The 21,180-nt window shown below is 41.1% G+C and overlaps 1 protein-coding gene across 1 annotated transcript in view; it reads right to left on the bottom strand.

Annotated features, from left to right (window-relative positions):
• The window catches only part of LOC111147589 (BTB domain containing 9), a 413,609-nt gene extending 393,805 nt beyond the window's left edge, over window positions 1–19,804 (bottom strand). The window contains exon 1 of the mRNA XM_022503708.1: window positions 19,771–19,804. The gene's annotated coding sequence lies outside the window, so the exon portion shown is untranslated. The remainder of the gene's footprint in view (window positions 1–19,770) is intronic.
• Between the last annotated feature and the right edge of the window lie 1,376 nt (window positions 19,805–21,180).

Genomic DNA, 21,180 nt, shown 5'->3' with positions numbered 1-21,180 from the left:
TCACATTACCATTATATTTTTATCCTAACCTTTTTCCAAAATGGACTTAAGAAGGTTCGAAAGCCTCACAATTCCCTTTTTTCCCTCCTCCTCCTCAATTATTAAGTACTCACTGAGCACACGATACTGTTCCTCAAAATTAATTTTCACAATTAAATAGCCCTTTAAAGCCTCTAATTCATTTCCCAACTCTCATCTTTCAGATGTGAACAGAGAATCACCATCATCTAGTGGCTCATTATACATGCTATAAAATATTTCACCCCAGCTGTGAAGCTGGCCATAGTAAATACGTTTTGTTGCCTTAATCAAGATTTATGATAATATAATAATGTAATTTGTAAAGGTCACATGCTAAAGTACTTCCTAAATTAATAAAAATACTTAGCACTTAACCTATAACACACTTTCAAATCATCACACAATCTTGCAGGTAGCTATTTGCCCATGTGCCCAGGGCTAGTTACAATTGATGGAGAGCCTGTCACCAAGCCTATTTACTTGATTTATTTTACAGTGGCCTTCTAAGGCCACATACATAATGGGTACTCACTTTGTGATGGGAAAATAAATTATTTAGTCTGAACAATATGACAGTGTTACTATTAAGTTATTAATTCACTGAAAGGGGGAAATTCCTGAATAATCTTTTTTTTCATGTCCAGATAGCAACAATATTAATAAATATTCAGATTCCAAGATATGTGCTATGGTGAGTGCTGTGAAGTGTGTAAACCTGGTGATTCACAGACCTGTACCCCTGGGGCTAATAATACATTATATGTTAATAAAAATTAAAAAATTTAAAAAAATAAATATTCAGATTCCTAGAACCCTAGAGCTGGAAAGGACTTCAGGATCAAAACCTACAATTTTTTATAGATGAGGAAACTGAGAAACTTCTCCAAGGTCACAATCATCAGTGGCAGAACCTGGGATAAGATAAGGAGAGACAGGGCTATAGGATCTCAATTCCTCACATTGAGAAAATGGGGATAACCCCACCCCCAATATGGTGGTTATGAGGATGCAATAAAATAATATAAAATAAAACACATGAAGGACATAGTATAATGGTCAACACATTTTCCTTTCCAGGATTTTCTCCACTAACCTCTCCCATCACTTTATTTTATTTTATTTTTTTGCCAAACTATCATTTAGAATGAAGCACGTTGGTGACGACTTTCTGACATACATACCGCATTGACAACAAACTGGAGCAAACAGTAGTCCACTGGAGAATAGAAGGAGGCTACGAAGGAAGCAGCTGGCCCCGACTATCAGGATTTGAGTCTACACTCTCCAAAGGCTTCAAGAACTTTCAACTTGCTGGACTGATGAGCCCAAACCAGCTTCCCCAAGGTTGGGAGCATGAAGACTTTAGAGCTAGTTGCTCAGCCTTGCACTTCACACATACTTGATCATCTCTTTTTCAGTTTTATTTAAACTTTTCCAGTTGTATCCACACCTGTAGCCCCCTTTCTCACCTCCAATTCACTCCTGAATCCACTAAAGCCTCACTATTACCCCACCACCCACTGAAACCACTCTTACCACAGACATCAATGACTTCCTAGTTGGCATATCCAAAATTCGCTTTTCTATTCTTATCTTTCTGGATCTCTCTGCAGCATGTGACACTCTTGAAAATACTCTTTTTGTAACTCTACTCTGTTAGCCTCTGTGACACTCTCTTCTCCTGGTTCTCCTTTTACCTCTGTGTCTTTTCTTTCACTACCAAGTCCTTAAGAGTTATATTCCCCAGGGCTTCCTTGTGAGTTTATCATTCCTTCTGGTTTCAACTATTACCTGTTAACTTCCAAATCTTGATCTCTAGGCCAGACATATCTGAATTTCAGATTCGTATGTACAGATTCATATGCCTACAATATTATTCCACCACATGTCCCCACTGGCACTTCAAATCAGCATACTCAATACCAAATTAATCTTCTCTTTTTTTTTTTAAGATTTTATTTATTTATTTGACAGACAGAGATCACAAGTAGGCAGAGAGGCAGGCAGAGAGAGGAAGGGAAGCAGACTCCCTGCTGTGCAGAGAGCCCGATGTGGGGCTCAATCCCAGGACCCTGGGATCATGACTTGAGCTGAAGGCAGTGGCTTAACCCACTGAGCCACCCAGGCGCCCCAAATTAATCTTCTCTTAATGCATGTCTTCCTCCAATGTCCTTTACCTTAATAGGGGGCATACCACGCAAGGAACCTATGCTAAAAACCTGTACTTTTCCCTTGACTTCTTCCTTTCCCTGGCCCCACCTTGTCTAATCCATTAATTAGATTTTTTTTTTAAGATCTACTTATTTGAGAGAAAAAGAGAGAGTGTGTGAGTAGGGGAAAGGGCAGAGAGAGAGAGGGAGAGAGAATCTCAAGAAGACTATACACTGAGCATGGATCCCAATGTGGGGTTTGATCCCACGACCCTGAGATCATGATGTGAGCCGAAACCAAGAGTCAGACGCTTAACAAACTGAGCCACCCAGGAGCCCCAAGATCTTCTAATTTTATCTCCTAAATATTAATCCTCTAATTCATCCCTCCTATGTCTAACTTCTACCCCAGTTCAGGTTTCAATCATCTCTTACCTGCACTACTCTGACAGCTTCCAAACTATCTCTCCACCTTCCATTTTGTCCCCCTCAATTCCACCTCTACTGAGTTTGCACAATAACCAATCTAAAATTAAGATATAATCAAGCTACTCCCTGGTTTAACACTTTTTAAATTCTCCAATTAAAAGGCCCTGCAGTCAAACCTCTATACTCTGGAATTCCCTCTCTGAACTCTTTACTCTTAACTCAAGGTTAAGACATGAACTTGAGGGCACCTGGGTGGCTCAGTGGGTTAAGCCTCTGCCTTCGGCTCAGGTCATGATCTCAGGGTCCTGGGATCGAGTCCCGCATCGGGCTCTCTGCTCAGCAGGGAGCCTGCTTCCCTCTCTCTCTCTCTCTGCCTGCCTCTCTGTCTACTTGTGATCTCTGTCAAATAAATAAATAAAATCTTTAAAAAAAAAAAAGACATGAACTTGAACTAGTTACTCAACTTCTCTGCACCTCCATATTTTCACTTATGAATGTCCCAGAGGATTAAATGTGATAATTATTTTTTAATATATGATTACTTAATAAGATCTGATAGAGTTCAAACAAACGTCGAGTCTTTTTTTTTAATGTTTGAATGCCATATTATTTTTGTATATATTTTAGTATCACTTGTTTTTGTTTTTTTTTTAATTTTTTATCTTTTTATTAACATATAATGTATTATTAGCCCCAGGGGTACAGGTCTGTGAATCGCCAGGTTTACATACTTCACAGCTAAATGTGATAATTATAAAACACTTACTATAGTTCCTGGCATATAGTAAATGCTCAACAGGTGGTAGTTATTAGTGATTATATTATTAATACAATTATAATAATCAGATTATGGTCACTGGAATGGTATACAAGCTCGCAGACAGGGCATCCATGGCCCTTCTCCGAAATGACCCTTGCTTACCACTCTAGCCTCCATTCTGCCTTTCACTTTATGTTTTAGCAACACCACTTACCCTGACACACTCTGCCATCTCTCTGACAAAAATATATGCTTCCTTGACCCCCTGCATAACTAAGGCCTTATTCTTTAGGCTCAATTAAGTGTCACCATCACCAATAAGCCTTCTCTGAACATCGACGCTTATTAAGATGTCTTAATTAAGATGTTTCCTCATAAGTACGGATAGACTAAGTATTCGTAGCATATAAATTCTAAGCTAATAGTCTGGATATCTTGTTCTCACAGCACTTACCACTTTATATCACAAACATCTACCTTTAAATTTACCACCCCCACTAGATTACAGGTTCTTTGTGGTCAGGAAACATAAATTACTCTCTTTTGTATCCAGAGTACTTAATATAACCTAGTGGGAGGTCAACAAATGTCTGCATGGATGAGAGGGAAGCTGCCTGGGAATCTCCTCTCCACTTCTACCTGAATTAGCTCCATTCTTACCATAAAGGCATCACATCATACTCAAATTTAACTTATGTGAATTCAATTATTTATATAGAAGGAGTCCTCAAAATAGAGGGAGCTAGGGCGCCTGGGTGGCTCAGTGGGTTAAGCCTCTGCCTTCGGCTCGGGTGATGATCTCAGGGTGCTGGGATCAAGCCCCTCAGTGGGCAGCCTGCTTCCCTCTCTCTCTCTGCCTGCCTCTCTGCCTACTTGTGATCTCTGTCTGTCAAAATAACTAAATAAAATCTTAAAAAAAAAAAAAAAAAAAAAACTTTGTGAGGGTGATCTCTTCACCTCAAAAGAATTTAATAGAGTTTACTGAAATTAATGGTACACAATTCCTCAGTAGTTACATATGTAAATGTTTGGGTAATTAAACCTGTAATGGAGGGGTGACAACAGTAGGGAGAGCAAGGAAATCAATGAAAACAATGCAACTGCACCCAAATTACTACTAACAGAATAAGAAATTTAAGGATCTGAGAGAACTTTTATCAAGCACCAGGTACAGAACTGCAAAAACAGTTTCATAGTGGTGCTTTAGAGGCACACCAGGAAATGGTGAGTAATGGTGATGTGCTGATAAGCCAAATTAGGGGTGTCAAACAAAACTTCTAGTAAAATTAAATTCTCATAATTCAAATTAGCTTATTTTAGGACATTCCTGTATTAAGAGAACCATGATATGGTATTTGGAGGCATTACAGGGTCTTCCAAAGAAAATTTTCACACTACCTGATTTTTACATTTTGTCCTGACTTTAGAATATAACCACTAACCCACTCCCACCCCAATTATGCGACAACTCCCCTATATTCTCTTGCTAATGCCATCATCTATGGGAACAAACAAACCACTATGCTGGTAACTAGAGCCCTGGGCCTCCACTTGAGTCCCCAAGACCTGACTAGTTCCAAAGCCGGCATAAAAACAAATACCCTGGCAGCTGGCACTGCAAAGAGGGAGATGGCCAGTTCCATCTCAGCAAACATAGACCAGGGGCCTGTGAGAATAAGCATGCTGGGAGGAAAGCAAGACCATGCAGTTCTTTCCCACCCTTAGGGGAACCTCATCTTAGCTATCTCTTGGTAGACTACCCAATATCCATGCTACGCTTCATCTGATATCATTCTTACTCCTCCTCCACTACACTACAAACTTCTTGAGGGCAGGGACTAGATCATAATGCTTGAGGGAAGAATTACCAGAACGCTCACATCCATTAATCTCCTTGTCAAAGCATCATGAAATATTGCTTCATGATAGCACAGATTTTCCTACTCATTACAACCATCTAAAACTGGTATGAACTACTTTTATAAAGAAATGAAACATCCATCAAAAAGGGAGTTATGATGTATCTATTAAAAGATAATTTTTTAAAAGGTAAAATCACAACACGTATAAATCATGATATAGATATAAAACATATCAAAGATTTTATTTAAATCACTAATTAATGAAGCATTCAGTAAGATACTATAAAGAGTTCAAAATAGAAGTCAAAGAACGCACACACAGACGCGCACACACACACAGGTACGCATGCTATCCGGAATGCTAACACTACTTTACAAATAGATGCAAAACCAGTCAATATCCCCAGGGCAACATTCAATTGCATTCCACTGGACAAAATCCACTTGTGTTTCTATGGACAGGTATCATCTGCATTACTGTCAGTTTTCCACAATTTATAGTTATAAAATAGCTCAAAGACAATGAAAGGCACAGACAGCCCAGAAGAGTGCACTAGATAGGACAGTCAGTGATTTTTTTTTAATGCCCATTTCAGTCTTCCACAATTCTTTTTTTTTCCTGACAACAACCATACAATGAATGGAACATTGTAAGGGCTGCTAAAGAGAATGAGGCAGGCTTTTCATATACTGACATGGAACAGCCTCCATGATACAATGAGGAAAAAGCAAGATGCAGTATTGTAGTATGTGACATTTATGTTTAAAAATAAACATAAGAATGTGCCATTTACAAACGGAATATTTCTGAAAAGGTATATAGGAATCTTTACTACTTTTATTCACCCCCAATAGAATGAGAGCATATCTTTGCCTACTTTGTTCATCCCTCTATCTCCAAACGCTAGAACAATTTCTGGTATTTACACGGCACTTGATAAAAATTTGCCAACCAAACCAATATATCAGTGGTAGTAGTGGCTGCTTCCAGAAGGAAGAACTGGATGTCTGTTGGGTAAGGATGAAGGGAAGACCTACTTTCTGTTGTATACCCCTTTGTATTTTTAAATTTTGTACCATGTCCATATGTTACCTCCTTAAAACTGATTTTTTTTAAAAAAATGATAATGAGTTGATTTGTTACAAAGGGGATTTCCTCATTAAGCTACCTTCTCCATCTCTAGGACCTCAGGAAGCTACTGAAAACTACAGAATGAGTATTAGCTGACTTGATATAAGTGAGCCTCATCCTGAAAATACAAAGCTCAAAAATAAATAGAGGGCGCCTGGGTGGCTCAGTGGGTTAAGCCGCTGCCTTCGGCTCAGGTCATGATCTCAGGGTCCTGGGATCGAGTCCCGCATCGGGCTCTCTGCTCAGCCAAGAGCCTGCTTCTCTCTCTCTCTCTCTCTCTCTCTGTCTGCTTCTCTGCCTACTTGTGATCTCTGTCAAATAAATAAAAAAATATATATATAAAAAATAAATAAATAAATAAATAGAAATATTTAAATGGTTTAACCGCTTTAGAAAAGTCTGCTTTTATCTGTTGATATTGAAGATCTGCACACCATATAACTCAGTAATACTACTCTATTATACACTAAGGTAAGATATGCTCCTGAGCACGTATAAGAATATCCTAGCTATAAAACACAAAAGGCCCTAGAAACAACCAAAATGTCCATCAAAAATGGAAAGGATAAATTTTAGAGTCCTGAAATAGAATACTATGCAGCAGTGAAAATGAAAAATCAGCTGTATGGAACGAGATGAATAAATCTCAAAATGTAGTATTAAACAATCCCAACATAAAGAATACACACATATGATTTTATATAAGGTTCCAAAATAGGATAAGTAACCCCTAAGTGTTTAATTGGTATACTTAGGGGATAAAACATTTAAAAAAAAAAAAAGAGTAAGGAAGTAATACTATAAGAGTCAGGACAGTGTTTAATTTTAGGAAAGGGGCTGAGATTGGGAAGGGGCCTAGAGACCTGCAGGGTTTTATTTCTTAACCAAATGGAAATACCGGTTGTTACTTTAAAATAATTTATTAAGTTCAGCATTTCTGTTCCATGTACTTTTCTGTATGTGTGTCATTGGACACCAGAAACAAAAGTTTTAAAAGATATAGACATTTTCTATGCAAGCTGGAGCCCAGGCAAGGAAAGCATCAGTGTGAGTTCTAGAATCCTGTGCCAAAGACTACGTGTCCTATGGGACAAAAAAGGAGAGCGAGGGGGGAAACAAACAAGCTTTCCTTCTCTTTTTTTTTTTGGAAGTTCCTTGTGCCTTGGTCAGCTCAGTTCAAGTGTTGCTCAGTTCAAGTTTTCAACAGCTTGTTCACTTCTTTCTCCATTTTTGGTATCTACTAATGTCTTTAAAAGCTCCTTATATGGGGCACCTGGGTAGCTCAGTCAGCTAAACATCTGCCTTGGGCTCAGGTCATGATCCCAAATCCTGTAATCGAGCCCCACATCAGGCTCCCTGCTCATTGGAGAGTCTGCTTCTCCCTCTCTCTCTGCTCCTCCCCCCTCTCATGCTCTTTCTCTTTGCTCACTCATTCTCTCTCTCAAATAAATAAATAAAATCTTTTTTTAAAAAATTTCCTGCAATTTTGCTAACACTCTGTCCATGGTCCCCAAAGTTTAGTTCTATCAGAACCACATAGAGGGAATGGTAAAACACAGACTGCCAAGTCCCATCCCCAGAGTTTCTGGTTCAGAAGGTCTAAAGTGAGGTCCTTAAATTTCCATTTTGAACAAACTACCAAGTGACTTTAATGCTGTCCTTGAACCACTGCTCTATAGCTAAGGATTCTAATGCAATAATGTAGGCAAGAAATTAAGGACTTCAATGAAGGTAAAAGCATTAAGAATGGAAGGAGAAAACGGGTATGAGGGATTATGAACAAGACAGAATATGAGGGTACAAGAGAGAAGGAGTTCAGAACACTCAGGTTTTCAGCTTAGATGAATAATGTAGCATTCATCAGGACAAGGAATTGAGGGGGAAGAAAAGCAAGTTCAATCTGGTAAGAAATGAATCTATGGCTAGGAAGTGTGACTAAGGAAGCCTAAGAAAGGCACCTAACTTAAATGGGAAGGGTAGAGGGAAGCATGAATGGAATGAGGCAACAAGAGGAAAGCACTCTAAAAGTACTAGGTAAATATGAGAAACCCCATAGAAGTAAGCAGGTGACCTTCTCACAAGGAATTTTATGCACTTGTGAAAAAAGTGGAACTTATGTCGAGTGGTTTCGAGGATACAATGTTAAGTGTAAAAAGTAAAATGCAAAAGAATGTCTACAGCACCTTTTGTGTAAGAAAAAAAAATGGGGAATAAGAAAATACACATGAATCTGGTCGTTTGTGCAAAAGGAAGCATAGTAAAGATAGAGCAGAGAAAATGAATAGATTGTAGATGGTGGTTAGAAAGAGGGTAGAAAGGACAGAAGAAATGGGGATGCCACTTTTCTGAGAATGCCTTCTTGACTTCTGCAACCAAGTTCATGTTTCACATGCTGAAAAAGGACAGTAAATGAAATCAACAAAGATGGGGAGGCAAGAGGGTGACCTAAAATACAGAGAATCAAATGAACCAAGCTCTATTTCAAATGAGTAACATATTCACACTAAAGGGACTACCTAATTATGTAACTTTTGAACAAAGTGGCTGTACAATATGCCTTCAGGCTAAAGGTTAAAAAACAAACACTGAATTTTCAAAAAGGCACAGGTTAGCAATTCTGAACCTACTTTCTAGGTACATGAATGTACATATAAGTAAATATAAGGTCAATATAATAAATATTATATATATATAAGGACCAGGTTTTCACTATAGGAGAAGGGAGTAATAAACATGAAAAGAGAACAGTTAGAAGAAAGTCTGCAAGAAATCCTGTGGTACAGGACGGGAACTGGAAGGGCCAGTGTGAACTCCTGGATTTAATACAGGTAGAAGATACACAAAACTAGATAAAGAGGTGTGTGGGTGCAAACACACAAACAGCCCTGAGAGAGTCTAGAAGCAATGACATTCCGATAGCTGCGAGCACACCTAGCACTGGGATTTTTAATTTCAATTCCACTGTACTTAACATACAGTTGTATCAGTTCCAGGTGTACAGTTTAATGATTCAACAGTTCCATATATTATTCAGTACTCATCAAGGTAAGTTTATCTTAATCCCCTTTACTGTTTCACCCGTCTCCCCCTCCCCTCCCCCTGGTAACTATCAGTTTGTTCTCCGTAATGAAGAGTCTGGTATTTTGTCTCTTTTTTTTTCATTGTTCATTTCTTTTGTTTCTTAAATTCCATATGTGAGTGAAATCACATGGTATTTGTCTTCCTCTGATGGACTTATTTCATCTAGCACTGTATCTTCTAGATCCCTCCATGTTGACACAAATGGCAAGATTTCATTCTTTTTATGGCTGAAGAATATTCCATTGAATATATACCACATCTTTATCCATTCACCTATTGATGGGCACCTGGGCGGCCTCCATAGTTTAGCTATTGGAAATAAGGCTCTGCAGCTTACTCTTGAACAGTGTGTATGTGTGTGTGTGTGTGTGTGTGTGTGTGTGTGTGTATGAGAGAGAGAGAGAAGGGATAAAACAGATGTGGTAAAACATTAACATTTGGGGGAATGTAGTAAAGGTTATAGGAGAGTTCTTTTCTGTCTAAAATTGGGTCAAAATAAAAAGAAAAAAGTAAGGTGATTGATACCTATTAGGGTAGGGACAGTAAAATCTAGATCTGGTTAACATCTAAAGAAACAGGGGTGCCTGGGTGGCTCAGGGGTAAGCCTCTGACCTTTGGTTTTGGCTCAGGTCGTGATCTCAGGGTCATGAGACTGAGTCCCAAGTCAGGCTCCATGCTCAGTGCAAAGTCTGCTTGACATTCTCTCTCTCTCACTCTCCCTCTCTGCCCCATCCCTGCTCATGCTTTCTCTCTCAATCTCTCTCTAAAATAAATAAAAATCCTAAAAATCTAAAGAAATAGAGTACCAAAATATGACCTAACTGTGATGTTCCAAAAAGGTTCTCTGCCTAAACCAACAATATTCTATATACACTTTCGAAAGAATGAGATTTGGAATCTAATGTAGCTACTTAAGAACCCTGCTGAAGAAGAATTTCTCAAGTACCCAAAGGACTTGAACAAAGTTAAAAGCCTCATCCAAGCCATGAAACCCAAAGTCACTGTGCCCTGTGGAAGCTGAAATGCCTGCCTTCCACCACGGGTTAAGCAAGCACTTTTCTTCTAAAAGTTTGGAAGGTATGGGGCACGCACCTAGGTGGCTCAGTGGGTTAAGCCTCTGCCTTCAGCTCAGATCATGATCTCAGGCTCCTGGGATCGAGCCCCACAACAGGCTCTCTGCTCGGCTGGGGGCCTGCTTCCCCCTCTCTCTCTGCCTGCCTCTCTGCCCACTTGTGATCGATCTCTCTCTCTCTCTCTGTTTCAAATAAATAAATAAATAAATAAATAGATAAAATATTTTAAAAGTTTGGAAGGTAAATCAATTTGCCTTGAAATGTTTGGTTCTACTTAAGATTAATCATGAAAATCATTAAATAGTGTAAATGAAATGATAGAAAAATAAATGTATAAAATAGAATAAAAATGAAAGCTTTCCAGCAGTATTGGAACTGCAGCTAATGAAATACATACAAAACTTCAAGAAATCACAACAAATCTATAATCTGTGAAAAACTGCTTTAGATTTTAAAAAACACTACCTTGATTTCAGAACATTTCCAAAACATACTGTTAATACACAAGTCAGAAAAATTACTACATTACTACACGGTGACAATAGAGACAATCAGGGGCACCCGGGTGGCTCAATCAGTAAAGCATTTGCCTTTGTCTCAGGTCATGATATCAGGATACTGGGTTGGAGCCCCACATGGGGGGGGGGGTGTACCTGCTCAGCAGGGAGTCTGCTTCTCCCTCTCCTTCTGCCCCTCACTCCACTCTTGCACACTCTCTCGCTGTCAAATAAATAAATAAATAAAATCTTTTTAAAAAACAGAGAGAATTTCAGCTGAGGAAATAGCTTCATATGACAAAGGATCTATGGTGTTTTAAAATACACCTACAAATTCTTTTACCCCCCCCCCCCCCCAAAAAAAAGTGGAGCCTAATTGCCTTCCTTTGAGTGTGGGCTGGTTTTAATGACTTGTTTGTAAAAAATGGAACAGAGCAGAAGGGGCAGTGTGTGTATTCAAAACAGGCCATATAAGGCATGTGGTATTCTCTTTCCTCTTGCATCAATTGCTCTGGGTGAAGCCAGCTGACATGTTGTGAGGATACTCAAACAGTCCAATAAAAGACCTAAGGCTTACGCCAACAGCCATGTGAGGCAGCCATCTTGGAAACAGACCCCCCAGGCCCAACAAGCCTATGGACAACTATGGCATCTTGGTCAACAGGGGAGGGCAATTCATCAGAGACTCTGAGCCAAAACCATCCAACTGAGCTGCAAATGAATTCCCAACCCACAGAAATCATTAGATAAGAAATTTTGGGGGGCTCCTGGGTGGCTCAGTCAGTTGGGCCTCCAACTCTTGATTTCAGTTCAGGTCATGATCTCAGGGTTGTGAAATAGAGCTCCCCATCAGGCTCTGAGCTGGGTACAGACCTGCTTAAGATTCTCTCACTCCCTCTGTCCCTTCTCTCTCTACCTTCTCTTTCTCTCTCTCCCTTTCTTAAAAAAAAAAAAAAAAAAAAAAGTTTGCTGTTTTAGTCTGCTAATTTGGGGGGGGTAATTTGTTACATAGCAATAGATAATACTGGGTTTAATATTTATCCATTTGTATAAATATATTTTATAAAAGTATTAATTGTGGAAATTAGCCAGAATTCAGTCTGCTTTACAAAGATGCTTACAGTTATAATTTCAGGACTATTAAAAACTAGGACCCAAAAGGGTCAAATAAAATATACAGATAACTATTTAACTTGTAAATAGATTAAAAAACGAACACGTGGGTGGGTAGAAGGAATAAGTGGTATAGAGAGAAGGGAGAGAAGTATACACTGTTTAGGATGACGAGCAAGATATTTTTCACTAAGTGATAAAAAAGGAGTTCTGAATTTACTTTAAATGTCATTTGCTTGGAAAAGTGCAGTTCCTCCTATTGAAGACTTTTGCACCGATATATAGAAAAGTAGAAAATTTGATGTTTATGTAAAATCTCTTGTCAGTCAGCTAAAAAATAAATAAATGGTCAAATAAAACCATGTCTTCACAAAAGACAGCATTAGGTCTTTTAAATGTCTACCTCCTTTTCCCCTCTAACCCAAAAATATTATTAAATTGTCTTCATTCAGGCAATTATTAAAATTCTAACTTCCTCCAATAAAGTTCCCCAAATCAGCAGAAACAAGATGGGATTTCTCCATCTGGATATTTGCATGCTAGGGCCCCATGCTGACACCAGTAGGTGACACGAAGAGCACTGGCTCTGGAGTCCAGGCCTGGGGCTGAAGCCTTGTCCCATCACACTAGCCACAAATGGCAGGCAAACTTTTCTCCCCATTTTGTGTCTCAGTTGCTTTATTAGTAAATGGAGATAACACTCAACTTACAAACCTGTTATTATAAGGATTAAATGACATATAGAAAGAGCCTAGCATAATACGGTGACTTGACAAACAATAGCTAGTTGTTAATAACATTTCTGCGTACATGTATTATAAGTACACTTCCCAAACCAAGAAAACAAGGACATAGACTGCCAGATATTTTTTTTGGTATCCTATAAAGATGCAAAAGGCAGTCCAAGAAATTAATATGGATTTGTGACATTATAATTTCTGGAACATTCATGTATGAACTGATATCAAAACTTAACACTCAAGCACTCAACAAGCATTGGAGAACCTACTCTGTGACCAATCTTTATATAGCATTTATCATATTCTATGTAGTACTGTAAATACATTTTTTCTCCTCTACCAAGTATATATTCTTTGACTGCTTAAAACTTCTTGTTTATTGGGGTGCCTGGGTAGCACAGTCGGTTAACATCCCACTCTTGGTTTTGGCTCAGGTCGTGATCTCAGGGTCCTGGGATAGGGCCCCATGCCAGGCTCCGTGCTCAGCAGTCTGCTTGAGTTTCTCTCTCTCTTTCTCTCTCTTTCTTTTTCGCTCTCTCTCTCTCTCTTCTGGCCCTCCTGCTCATGCTCTCTTTTGCTCTCTCAAATAAATAAATCTTCAAAAATTTTTATTTATTTTTATATTTTTTTCATGGCTCCTTGCATACTTAAGGCTGAATGAATTTAACTTCAAGTCCTTGAGGTCTGCTCATATCAATATATTCTTAAGATTATAAAATGCAGGTATCAGATCTTCCCCTGACAACATGTATGCACACTGATTCACACTCATTTATACAACTAAAGCCAGGGTTAGATAGCTGCTCAGAGCAATTAGTTCTCTATGGCCAGAACTTTACACAGTTTCTGGCACATGGTAATTACTTAACAAATGTTGACTATTATAAATGAGAGAGACCAAGAGCCCAGAAAGCATGGTGAATAGCTAACTAGCTCATCATTAAATTACAACTTACCTCCTGAAATCTCTTTACTATGTGCTTGTACTATTGCTTGTACTATTTGCACAACTAGTGTTTAATTTTCTTATACCATGGAACTCTCTTATGAATTACTGTCAGGGACGAGAATTAACATTTGCTCCATATGCCAAAAGTCCTTAGTATGTGAGACACATAAGATCCAAAGTATATCAGCAAACAAGATATGAGTCTTCATATTCAGTTTCCTCTTGATCCACATTTCTGTGATCATATCTCCTCCTGCTCCTTTCTTTTGACCAACCTATCGTAAACTTCCAAGGTACAGGCAGTATATTATTTGCTTATCATATAAACCTACAAAGTGCCTCATACAAGACACAGACTGTAATCTTGACACTTGTTATTGACAAGTATTTTGCAAACTGGACTGTGACATTAAAAATGACAGGGGTGGGGTTAGGACATCTAACACGAAATCATAGCACCTAGCTAATGCATCAGTTATTTGAAAGAAATTTTCTGTAGTTATTTCACATGTGTGTGTGTATATGTGTGTGTAAAATTAGAAACGGTATCTTCTCTATGACTCAGCATAGATATAAGAGGATGAATGAAATCTGTGTGTGAAGTATGTGCGCTCATACATATGGACAGCATTAAGGGGCTTCCAAGGTTCATTCAAGCAATGCTATGTGCCAAGCATTATGCCAAATTCTGGGGAAGACAGAAATAAGAATGTGATGAGGCCTATGGAACTGGAAAGAACACTGGTGGATCTACAGAGTCTTCAGACTGCTACCTCCTTAACCTTCTCTGAACTCTCTCCTGGTTCTCCATTCACCTCAATCTCTTTGTTAGTCTCAATGCTGGTTTCTCTCCTTTCATCCAGTCAAGTCAGTAGTTCTCAAAGTGCAGTCGTGGGAATACCAGCATCAGGATCACCTGAGAACATGTTAAAAATGCAAATTCTCCACCCCACTCAGATCTACTCAATCAGGAACTATGGGCGTGGGGTCCAGTAATCTGTGTTTTATCAAGGCCTCATGTATTTCTCATGCAAGCTGAAGTCTGAGGACCAAAGTTTGATCTAAGTGTTGATTTCCAGAAGTTCCATTCCTTGTACTTTCTGTTCTCATTCTCTAATTTTTGGGTAGTTATATCTTCTCCTACTACCTCTACAATGCTAACTATAACTACCACTACTAATAGCAACAGCTATCATTTATTAAGCATTTATAAGGTAGGTACTGTGCCAATCATTGTGCATATACTATCTTATTTAATCTCCACAATGATTCTTTAAGGTATTATTGATCCCACTTTTTGGAAGAAATTAAGGCTTAGAGATGTTAAATAACTTGCCCACAGTTGCCCAATCCAACTAATAAGTGAAACAGATCTGACCTCAGGTTTTCTGGACTCCAAAGTCCACAGAGTTAACTACTATACTCACTCCTAGAAAAGTACTATTTCCTTAGCCTTGGAGATTGTCACAATTATTCCTAAACTGTCTCATCAACTCTGGAGTAGAAATCCCAATCACTACTGGCTCTCTCTAAACTCTACACAGGGACCTGCTAATTAACATGCCATCATTTCCTCTCTCCATTGCATATCTGTTCTTCCTCCTGTGTTTTCTAATCTAATATCCTCATAATCACCAGTTATTCAAGCCATACACACCTTTGACGTCTCACTCTCTCACCTCTAGCTGGTCATAACATTTAAAGATTTTAACATTTGGTGCGCCTGAGTGGCTCAGTGGGTTAAAGCCTCTGTCTTCGGCTCAGGTCATTATCTCAGGGTCCTGGGATCGAGACCCACCTGGGGCTCTCTGCTCAGCGGCGAGCCTGCTTCCTCCAATCTCTCTCTCTGCCTACCTCTCCATCTACTTGTGATCTGTCTGTCAAATAAATAAGTAAATAAATAAATCTTTAAAAAAAAATAAAGATTTTAACATCTAGGGGCGCTTGGGTGGCTCAGTTCATTAAAGCCTCTGCCTTCAGCTCAGGTCATTATCTCAGGGTCCTGGGATCGAGCCCCACATCGGGCTCTCTGCTCAGCGGCGAGCCTGCTTCCTCCTCTCTCCCTCTCTGCCTGCCTCTCTGCCTACTTGTGATCTGTCAAATAAATAAATAAAATCTTAAAAAAAAAAAAAAAAGATTTTAACATCTAAAATACCTCTACAGTCCACTCATTCCCACTCTCCCTCTTCATGCTCCCAGCATCTTTTTTTTTTTAAAGATTTTATTTATTTATTTGATAGAGAGAGATCACAAGTAGGTAGAGAGGCAGGCAGAGGAGAGGAGAAAGCAAGCTCCCTGCTGAACAGAGAGCTAGATGCGGGGCTCGATTCCAGAACCCTGAAATCATAACCTGAGCTGAAGGCAGAGGCTTAACCCACTGAGCCACCCAGGTGCCCCTGCTCCCAGCATCTTTTATCTACATTCTAACTGGTCTCCCTGGCTCTGCACACTAATGCAATTCTGCATAAGAACTGCGAGTTAACTTTGTGATCTGATTAGTCCACTCTCTAAGGCCCTCCATCACCAACATGGGAGTGACACTGGAGGAAAGAAAGTCTAGGCTTTTTAGAATGGAATGGAAAACCCCTTCATAATTTGGCTCCAAATATACCTTTCTTGTCTCATCAAGAAACAACTCAAGGTTTTCTGAAAATCCCATTATTTTTCACCTTTGGCAACCTTGCTTATGCTCTCCCCTCTGCTTAGAATGCCTGTTTTCCCTTTTACGTGTGCAAAATTCTACTTAACTTGCAGGGCTGATAAGTTCTATTCTCTTCTCTTTAAAGCTTTCCCTGATTCTATCAATTTTTCCCCAGCCAAAGTCATCAATCCCCTCAGCATTTTACTTATTCCAAAGTGATTAACTCTTATAACACACCACATTTAGGGGTTAGTCTAGTCTGACCAACACTTAGTATCTCAGAGGGTAGACTGTGTCTTGTTGTTTGTGTTCCCAACACCCACCACAGTATCTAGCCATAGCCAGCACCCAATAAATATTTGCTGAGTTGTTAAATAATGCAACATTTGGTGTTGCAACTTTACACAGGGTAGGTTAGCAATTCAACTTCAGGTTTATGCACCACTCAAAAGAATTTCCACATAACAACAAAAGATATTATAAAGACCAAAGGTTCAATATTCAGCGGCAACATTTTTAATTTTCTCAAATCTTTCTGTCAATATTTTTTAGCATCCTTCTTCAAACAGACTCCTTTCCCAGCAAACATTCTTTGTATATATTACAGGATCAGCAGTAACTACAATCCTCACAGACCAGTGTTAAGAGATAATCCCAAGCAAAACTGTGTCACCGAGAGTGGCTGGATAATTGTTTTGGGTACATCATTTCAGATTTCCAATGGAGAGGCCCAAGCACATCAGGCAAATTTTAGAAATGGAGACATGCACTGCTGGCTAAATACATAAGATACATTCATATTAGCGAGGCCTTTATTCAAATTACTAACTGAAATCAGAAGTATACAACAACCTGATCCTGGTTCAACCATAATATTCCCTAAGTTTAGGTAAGGATAACATGTATTCTTGTCTAAGACTCTATTTTTTTTAAGATTTTATTTATTTATTTGACAGAGAGAGATCACAAGTAGGCAGAGAGGCAGGCAGATAGAGAGGAGGAAGCAGGCTTCCTGCCGAGCAGAGAGCCCGATGTGGGGCTTGATCCCAGGACCCTGGGATCATGACCCAAGCTGAAGGCAGAGGCTTTAACCCACTGAGCCACCCAGGCGCACCTCTAAGACTCTATTTTAACACAACTCCCATGCCATCCAAAAAGCTGGCCTTATCCCCGTTATCAGTGGGATCCTGATAAGCCTGCCTTCGTCTTAACACTTTCCCTTCCCAACCTACTAAACCTTCTCTCTCCAGTATCTCCCTATCAGAAGTCTCCTACCCCATTCACTGGACAGGACCTGAAGGTCGGTCTCCTCTATATATACCCCATCAACCACACACACACAATCTTCTCAACACGTGATTTCTTTTCTCTTATTCAAATTTTATAGCTCTTTCAAAGACCGGATCAAATCTTAACCTCTTCCAAAGAGTTCCCTAACTCAGCCCACCACAAGTCTTAACTTTTCTAAATTTCTCCTGCACTTAAAGTACAGCTCCTCCCACAGCACTTGGTTACATACTGCCTCATTTGGTTTCATGATTTAACATACATATGCTTTGTTTTCCCAGCCAGACTGCTCTTAAAAACAAAACAAAACAAAAAACAGGTATTCTACATCATTTGTATCTACACCCCTCCTCCCACGTGTTACATGGTATAGGGTAGGGGGGCACATGTATTAGCTACTTGATGAACTAAATTAAATGTTTGCTGTACATTAATAAACACAGTGCAATATATTAAAAAATACCTATTGTGTGCCTACTCTGCGGGAAACTTCTGTAGATGCTTAAGAGATAGCCATGACTAAAAATGACATGATACCTGTCCTAAAAACGGGTACTGTCCAGAGAACAAGAGACACTGAATTTCCAGTACTCTATGTGTTACAGAGCAAGATTATTGGTTCCAACATGTAAGCACCTCAGGCAGCATACCTTACAGATCCTCTGTTAGGAAACTGAACCACAAAATTTTAGAGCTGAATGAAAACCCACAAGTTAATTTCTTCAATTTTCTTACACAGATGACGATTAAATTTCAGGGTAGTCTCTGTACCAGTTCTAGGCACTGCCTTAATCAAAAGTCGGGAAATATTGACTTCTTCTGTACCTCCAATGCTCTTTTTCCCAAGGATAGTAACTACAACCGCCACACACTGACTCACAAGGGGATCCATTGCACAGAGAGTACTGGTCCCCGTTGATTTGCTGGACCTTATCCTCAGGCTTGCCCTACCACCACCATTTTCTAGCCAGCACGTTAAACAGAATCTGTATTTTCTGCCTAGTAACTAGCAAGTCTGTACTACTTTTTTTTTTTAATTTTATTTATTTATTTGACAGACAGAGATCACAAGCAGGCAGAGAGGCAGGCAGAGACAGAGGGAGAGAGAAGCAGGTTCCCTGCTGAGTCGAGAGCCCCATACGGGACTCGATCCCAGGACCCAGAGACCACGACCCGAGCCGAAGGCAGCGGCTTAACCCACTGAGCCACCCAGGCGCCCCAAGTCTGTACTACTTTTAAGGAAGACAAAAAACAGTGCCTCCCTGCTTCCTTGGCCTTCACGACAAAAAAACAACAGGGGTCTGAGAAATGAAACAGCTGATTTGAGTCTGCGAGGAAGTGAGAACTTAGGATGGATATCAGCCCCCGGCCTCAAAATCCTTAGCAACAGTGTGACAGAATGCCTAGAGCAAAGTTGTATGCGTGCATTAGGCACGTGCACATACATGCGAAGTTGGAAACTCGAGGCAACAGGTTGGCCGCCCCCTATCAGTACTGACAGATCGCCTTCCCCGGGTCGTGGGTGTGTCTGACGCCGCATGCCGGCACTGATTCACAACTCTCTCCATAACAACCCGCTCCTCCTCGGAGCCCAGCCAGGGCAGGGGCGAGGAAGGCCCCAACATGCCAAACTTTCCGAACCCCAACCCCGCGTCCCCAGTTCCGCCTCCTCTCGGTCGCTGGGTCAACCCTGTCTCAGGCAGGCTGCGAGACTGCTCTGGGAACCTGGGCTTCTCTAGATTCCGACTCCTCTGTTTGGGAGCCTGGCAAAGCCACCCAGACACCTACTTCCCACTACACCTTCCGGGACTACACTGTCTTCACCAGCCCCTCGTTGCCGCTTCTCGGAGAGCCAGCGCCCAGAAACTGACCCTCGCCAGCCCCCGTCCCCGCTCCTTCCCCGCCCCCGGAAAAAGCGGCACAGGGGCGTGGAGTGGCGCGCGCGGGTACAGTGGGGGCGCGCGTTCCCGCGCCCCGGGCCCGCGCAGCAGGTGCGGCCAGGCCCCACCTCCCCTCCGAGGCCCCGGCTACTCACCCCAACGATGATCCTCTGCGACCTAGCCGCCCGTGCGGACGCCTCTTCCGCCTGCTCCGCACGCCCCTTGTAGCCACCGCCCCCTCGGCCGCCGTCGTCGCCGCCGTCCTCGCCGCCGCAGCCGCCGCCGCCGCCGCGGCGCGCCTCCGCCCTCACGCACACCGCCGTGGCCGCGCACGCGCCTCTGCGCGCTGGCGTCACTTAGCAACCGGTCGGCGGCGGGGAGGCGGGATCTGAGGGTTTAGGGTCGGAGGTGCCTCCGGGCGGGTTTTGCGGTGTTTCCCCACCCGCCCGAGCCGTCGCCCTCCTTAGCTGGGGGCTCCAGGGTGTGGCTGCCCTGCCGGCACCTGGCTCCGGGTAAGTCACGTCACCATACGTCAATGTATGGCGTCACCGATCGCGTCACTGCAGATGGGAAGGTCCCCGCCGCGGGGTTCCAGGGCTCCTGTGGTTGCGAGAGCGGTGGCCTCGTCCAGACCCGCGCGGATCCCGTCGGTATTTCTGCGAAGTGCGGGAAGGTTGTACAGGGAGTGGAACCAGAAGGGGCTGAGGGCGCGGTTGACATGGAAGACTGCTGAGTGACCCTCGTTAACCGAGCAGCAGGGTGTGATGGACCGATCCTTGAATTCCCGTTAACTTATTTTATAAATGGGGCTAACAGTACCCATCCTGCCTGCAGGCAGAATTGTGAGGCTAAGAGGAAATAATGTATGCAAACTTACTTTGTAGGGTATAAAGCCAATTAGACTTTAAAATATTTTTATTATAGGAGAAGGCGGCCAAGCAAGAGCAGAAGAAAGCAGGGACTTTGGAGTCAGAGAAACCTAGGTTCAAGTCTGATCCTGGCTGATGCTGAATAGGCAATTTTGCTTGACGTTTGTACAGACTGGGGTACCAGGGTGTGGGGGGTTTGAGACTATCTAAAAAGGACATAATTCTAGGCAAAGGGTGTTTCATGAGCAAGGTATGGAAGTGAAAATGAACAGGAAGAGTAAGACTTGAGACCAGGAGGCCAGTATTGAGGTGATTGCTATACTCCAGTTAAGAAGTGATAAGAGCCTTAACAAAGGTATTGACAATGGAAATGTAGGAGAAAGAATAAATATGAGTGCTGTTAAGGTGGTAGAATTGACAGAAGTGAGTGGGGGATAAGTGAGAAGGACAAGTTTCTAGTATGGATGCTGAAATAGATGGTGGAACCATTTAGCAAGATGGGAAGAAAGATGAGTCTGGGTTATCCACCAGTTTCTGTACTAAATTACAAGATAGTGGTGGTGAGAGTCTTGGAGGATGATCAGATTTGTGGAATGAGATGGTGATGAGTTCAAATATAAATCTGCTTATTGGGGAAACAATCTCCACTGGGACAGTTGCTGGGAGAGACCAGTAGTATTATATTAATGGCTATCA

The sequence above is a fragment of the Enhydra lutris genome, unplaced genomic scaffold, assembly GCF_002288905.1.
Source record: "Enhydra lutris kenyoni isolate GAN:26980312 unplaced genomic scaffold, ASM228890v2 scaffoldscaffold17, whole genome shotgun sequence".
Taxonomy (NCBI): Eukaryota; Metazoa; Chordata; class Mammalia; order Carnivora; family Mustelidae; genus Enhydra; species Enhydra lutris.
Note: the sequence above shows the minus strand (reverse complement) of the source record. Positions and strands in the feature narration are given on the sequence as shown.